Consider the following 7,163-nt stretch of genomic DNA (forward strand, 5'->3'; position numbering starts at 1 on the left):
GGTCAACTGTAGTACTGTAGTATACTTTGATATATAGGGTAAAAAAGCAAATATTATAGGCCTCTATCTAGGAATTTTACTGTTTAATTTTTTAAGCACACTGTGTGTGTTTGTGACCAAGTCAACCTGAAAGTCTTTAGTTAGATATTTCACAAAATGTTTAAGAAGAATTATAAAAAATTAAATATTATCATCCCATTTTCATCCCATACCCGTTTTGTGGTGGTCTATTTTTACCTCTAAAATTAAGAAAAAATACATAAACAGTATGTTGCATTAAAACCAATGCATATTTTAATGTGCTTTATAACTGGTAAGTGTTTAAAAAAATTATCATTTTTCTTCATCTGGTCTCAAACATGACCCAGACACGTCTTGTGAGATGCACTACGATAAATCCCTGCTTAATCGGCGTTTCCAGACAGTCGCTGTGTTTTTTCTCAACATCCACCTCGTAGAGTACCTCCTAGAAGTACCTATTCCATTCGCAGTAATCACCAGCAGACATCTTATTAGCGTCCTCATGATCAAAGATTTTTGCTTGAGTGCCCGTAATTTCTCAATCCAGCCGCGGACTCTCCTGCTTTGTTCCACCTGTGATGCGCGGCGAGGACCGGGAGCGCAGCTTTCAACCTCACAAAGCAGCCTGCTTCCTCTTCTGACCGCGCTGTTGGAGAAAAGAAAGGATGTGTACGCGTGTGACTGTCTGAGACCAAAACCAGGAAGCTCGCCCTAATGACGCAATAGACGGCTGACGTAGAAGGAATCCCTCCCACGCGCCTTGCCATATGGGGAAGCCCGGTTGAATACAGCAGAAGGTGCAGCCTGCGACTGTCGTTGATAAATGACGCGTCAGTTTTCCATTACTACATTCATTTTCATGTCGCCACGAGCCGGATCACGGGCTTAATTACTTTTTAAATAAACCTTTTACGAATAGATGAAAGAGACAAACAGCACCGAGGGACAGTTACAGTTGCCGTACACCTGCTCTGTTGTTGGCATATGGTTCGAGCTAAGCTTGTCGAAAGGGGTGGGATAGGAAAAAGACGGCGAGGAAGTGGTCTATAAAGACAAAAACAATGTAATCAGATCAAAACAGGTGCGTTGACGAGAAAAACGATGGGGGGAAAAATGAAAGAACAGTTTTAATAGGCAGATAATAGATAAGATATGGACCAATAGCTTTGAAATTATACGTTTTATTGCCAGTCTGCAAACATACAAACCGTGCTTAATAACCGAGTATTTCTTTGTATAAGTGTGTTAAACAAGTCTGGTATGTGTGTTTGAGTGTAGGCCTAACCTATTATTAAGTTTTAACATGGCGTGAAATAATTCTTAGGTTTCCATTATCTTTAGTCTACATCTTGAGTTTACTTAATTTTAAAGATAGCATAGGGTTTAGGCCTTTGACATGACTCAAGTTTGCATCTGTGTACTTAATTTTAAATTTAGCATGAAATAGCTCTTTTTAGGCCTGATATGACTTAAAGGAAAACAGCACTACTTTTCAAAAATGTACTATGTTCTTACCTCAATTAGACAAATTAATACATACTTATCTTTTTTCAATGCGTGCACTTAATCTTTGTACAGTGTGTTGTGGATGTGTTAGCATTTAGCCTAGCCCCATTCATCCAAACAGGGATGAATCTAGAATTTATGTATTAATTCTTGTAAGGTGAGGTAAGAACATAGTAAAATATTGAAAAAACTGTGTTTTCCTTTAAGTCTGCATTTGTTGTGATTTGATGGCTCTTTTTATTTATAAAGCGCTTAACACAAATAAAAAACATATAAATAATATATATTTTCTATATTATGTAAAAATATATATATATATATATATATATATATATATATATATATATATATATATATATATATATATACACACACACATATTAGGGCTGTCAGAAGATTAATTTTCGATTAATTACATACAATATAAAAGTTTGTGTTTGTATAATATATGTGTGAGTGTACTGTATGTATATGTATATATATAAATGCACACATACATGTTTGAATTAAAAAAATGTTACTAGGTATATTTTTTATTTATATTTATAATATAAAACATATCAAAATATATATAAATATACATGTCCATTTTTACATTTGTGTGTATATATATATATATATATATATATATATATATATATATATATATATATATATATATATATATATATATATATATATATATATATTAGACACAGTGCACACATAAATTATGCAAAAAAAATATTATTTATATATTTTTTTTATTTATTTATTTATTTATTTATTTATTTATTTATTTATTTGACAGATTTCTTTGACATTTTAAAAAAGTCTTCTGAAATGTCTCCTTTAAGGCAAGTGTACTTTATTTGAACATTTGGATGAAATAGCGTTTGCATGAAGTCAGTAATGAGACTTAAGTCTACATCATATGTAAGTGTACTGAATTTAAAAGTATGCCTGAATTAGGTTTTTATGTACCACTTACATGACTTAAATCTAGTTACTCTGGTATGTATGTGCATAGCATAGTCTGGTATGTACAGTATGTGCAGGTATAGTATGTGCATCATTTTGGACACAAGTCCCTGACTTGTGGGTCGATGTAATAACTCTTTTGGTGTCTACCCTGACAATACAAGTCAACAGAAGGATAAGGCATATGTATATCATTTAGTATATTATTGAATATAATATTAAGTCTTTCTTTATCTACTTGTAAAGAAATTTGTGCCAAAGGACTTTGGCTGCATTTGGATGATGTAATATTGTGTAGTCCACCAAAATCTACTTCATAAGATTTCTGCTAGAGACCCATGTTTCTTTATGTATTTGTCCTTTTCATATAGCAGAGACAAATTTACACCAAGGAGAGCTCATGTTACCATTATCTGCTAATTAAAAACATATACAATACAGTCACGTCGCTTGTGGGTTCAAAGTCAGGAACCTTTTCCTATATCAAAGTGATTTGCATACAGCTGTTTGTCACCAGCAATAGCGCCCCCATCAGTAACTGTGTCCCTTCACATTACAGCATGCTTGTAAAGCCTAGAACGCAGCTCGGCTTTTAAAGCAAACCAAGTGTACATCATATCCCCTAAATAGCCAGTGTGTTGTCTTCTTGACTGATTTGTATCTTAGCGCAGATATTATGTAATGATATGTAAATGTGTTTGACTTTGACTGGTTCTTGACCTTGACAGGATACATGAGCACAATTCCCAAAAGGATTAGGCCAATCCTGACAGCTGCTCTTTTAACTCCGAGCTGTAGCTATCAAGTGTAAATCAATAACTTGATCGCATTAGATTTGTTTCTTAAGGACATTGGGTGTGGGGTGTTGCTGTTAAGAGACACCTTAGGAAAATTAAAGGTTTTATATTAAATGGTTTTATTGTAGTGCAAGTGAATAGTCATGGTTTGTAATGTGTTGACTACTATTTATAAAACCATGGTTTTACTACAAAACCCTATTATTTTACTACTTCAGTAATCATGTTTTTTGGTTTCATTTGTAGTGGAACCAGGGTGTACTTAAGTTGTTTTAATCGTGCAACATTATGCATAAGTAATGGTTATCAATGCGTTTGTACTTTATTTGCAGTGAATCATTTATTTGTTGGCAAAAGTATGATCTCATTATAATATTCCTTATGATGTAGTTCTGTGTAAGATAATTTAGCTATTCATCTCTTTAGATTATGAAATAAGAAAAAAATATTTAGTGCATATTTGTAAATAACTTTATTTTATTGATTGTGCCGTGATGGTTGGCCAAGACATTGTAGTACCACGGTTATAACTGTGCTTTCTAGAGTTCAGGCATTGCACTGGTCGACTTAAGTCACCATTCACCTTATCCAGTTCCACTTTTGGCACTCCAATAGATTGAGAACATAAATGTAGGCAACATAATTTATAGCATAGTACATTAGGGGACAAGACATTGAGTCTGGGGTCTGAAGTCCACTGTGAATAACGCTTTTGGCCGCTGACACTCTCAGTGCATATGGGGTACATACAGTATATGACATAAACACAGAGATTTTTGGATAGGGGGAGATTGTTGTGTGTTTTTGGATTGTGACCCTGCTTGTGAAAACCAGGTGTCACTATTTATAATCAAATTTGATATCAATGACCTTACTCAATCAATATTAAATATATCAAAGTTATATTTACACAGAATGTTCTTTACATTATATTATATGTTCTTTACAAAAAATAACTTTAGCCTTTTTTAGAGTTATAAAAAATTTAGACAACTCATGATTTTTTTAATAAATAATTTTCTTGTTGCTTAATGTTATTGTGAACTCTAAAGCATTCTTTACTAGTTTTGTTGGAAAATTTAGCATTGGATTGTGGATGTATCATTTCAAATCCAGCTACTTTCTACCCATTAAAGAACTCCCACGCCCTCTGCTGGCAGCTTTATTAACATCATTGTTTGGTTTTGTTTGATGATGTAGGCTTTATTGTTGGGGTATTTAGTGTATGATCAAGTAAATGACACCTCACAATGCATGGAAGGACATGCTGTACTGTATGCTCGGTCCCACACACCCTTAGTAAGAGAGGGATCTGTTTCCAAAAGCTTTGACACTTGATGCGTGTCAACATTTGGCACATGGTTTAGCAGCATTGCTGTGAATTCATAACTATATTTGATCCGTGATGTGCCTTGAAAAAAAATGTTTTAGCACCTATAAATCCTTCTAGCTTAAAACAATCAAAATAGTTATCCATCCTTGTGCATTCTAGAAAATGCTGGGTTGTTGTTTATAACCCCTGGCAAACCAAAACATTAGGTTTAAAGGGATTGTTCACCCAAAAATTTAAATTTCATCATTTACTCACTCCTGTGTTGTTACAAACCTGTATACATTTCTTTGTTCTGATGAACACAAAGGAAGAAATTTTGAGAAATGTTTGAAACCAAACTGTTAATGAGCCCCATTCACTTCCATACTATTCTGTTCCCCTACTATGGAAGTCAATGGGGCTCATGATCAGTTTCTTAAAATATTTTCCTTTGTGTTCATCAAAACAAAGAAATGTATACAGGTTTGTAACAACATGAGAGTGAGTAAATGATGACAGAATTTTCATTTTTGGGTGAACTATCCCTTTAAGCTGTGCTGGGTTGTTTGACCCAAAGATTGTCTCTCAAATATGGGCATTTTCTAGGTTGGGCTTGTTCATATTTTACCCAACCATGTGTTGAAAATAACTCATCATTTTTAGTGTATTTGGATGATTACTTTCACATAAATGTGATACAACATGCATTATGTATTTGGATTTGACAGATACATTTTCACATAGCCTGGACGGCTGTGCAACAAATACTGTACGTCTGAAATAGTGTAATTACAAATATACATGTGATCTCTTGCACAAGGCTACACAGGCCTATGTAGACTTTGCTTGACCTGGTGCTAAGAGTTAGGAGCTTGCTTTAGTTAGGTGGAACATAACTGAGTACATTTCCCATAAACACCTGCGCTTATGCATATTGGCAGCGTAGGATTAAAAACCAGTCTTCAGGTTACTTAGCAACTGGTGCTAATACATCTCTTACATCACTGTTGGATAGGTCTAAGTGTAAAGTTGTGAACTTGTATCTATAATGGCACTTAAGTTCATTTTCCTATGTTAAAATACTTCATCTTATGTCAGCAAAGCTCTTGAAATGCAATGAGGGTGGATTTATATTAAAGAGCATATATTGTCCGATTCACGCGCGGACCGTTTAGCGCGGCAAGTGAAGGAGAAAAGACGCTAATAAAGTCTCCTGCAGCAGCGATGCTCAAGAAAACGTGGAAAAACTGTCAAATTCGCGAGTGCCGTATGCTAGAGGCAATACATCTAATATGACGAGTGGCTTATTGTGCCGTCATCACCAGGGTGTTGTTGATAGCACGCGATAGCAGGTGAGACAGAAACAGCACACACTGCCTTCTGTGTTTAAATGTTAACAAACTGACCTTCTTGCAAAAAAACTTGAAGATAGTGGCATAGAATCTTAAAAGTAACCCATTGTTCTAAGCTATTTAATGTTCATTTTGAAGTGCACAGTAAAGTTGCTACATACAAGTGCTCTTAAAGGAATAGTCTACTCATTTTCAATATTAAAATATGTTATTACCTTAACTAAGAATTGTTGATACATCCCTCTATCATCTGTGTGCGTGCACGTAAGCGCTGGAGCGCGCTGCGACGCTTCGATAGCATTTAGCTTAGCCCCATTCATTCAATGGTACCATTTAGAGATAAAGTTAGAAGTGACCAAACACATCAACGTTTTTCCTATTTAAGACGAGTAGTTATACGAGCAAGTTTGGTGGTACAAAATAAAACGTAGCGCTTTTCTAAGCGGATTTAAAAGAGGAACTATATTTTATGGGGTAATAGCACTTTTGGGAGTACTTCGACTCGCCTGAAAAGTCCGCTCCCCTTCTCACTCTCATAATGGGAGAGGGAGGGTGTTACTGCGCCGAGTCGAAGTACTCCCAAAAGTGCTATTACGCCATAAAATGTAGCTCCTCTTTTAAATCCGCTTCGAAAAGCGCTACGTTTTATTTTGTACCACCAAACTTGCTCGTATAACTACTCGTCTTAAATAGGAAAAACGTTGATGTGTTTGGTCACTTCTAACTTTATCTCTAAATGGTACAATTGAATGAATGGGGCTAAGCTAAATGCTATCGAAGCGTCGCAGCGCGCTCCAGCGCTTACGTCAGTGGTCTTCACTATTTTTTTCATGAGAGCCCCACTAATAGGTCAGGGTCAATAGAAGAGCCGCCTTTACCGCAAAGTATCAAAAGTTACATCCAGTGATAAATAGCTGGTTATCAATCTGTCAATCTGTTGCAATGCAATAAATACAAGGGCAAATCATTCTTTATCATTGCAGTCAAATTTGTAACTGAGACAAGATGATTTCCCTTAATGACAATAACAGGATTATAATGCTAAGCATTCTTATAATATGCTTATGCAGTGCTCCCCAAACCACCAGGGGGCCACCTTTCTCGTAATTTCATGCTGCCCTGCACAGAACGGTTGGCGAGTGACATTTGTGCCGCGAGAGCAATTCGAAAGCATAACAAGCAGTCTGATCTCACGGTACTTTGATGTCATATGAC

Source organism: Misgurnus anguillicaudatus, chromosome 13 (assembly GCF_027580225.2).
Source record: "Misgurnus anguillicaudatus chromosome 13, ASM2758022v2, whole genome shotgun sequence".
Classification (NCBI taxonomy): Eukaryota; Metazoa; Chordata; class Actinopteri; order Cypriniformes; family Cobitidae; genus Misgurnus; species Misgurnus anguillicaudatus.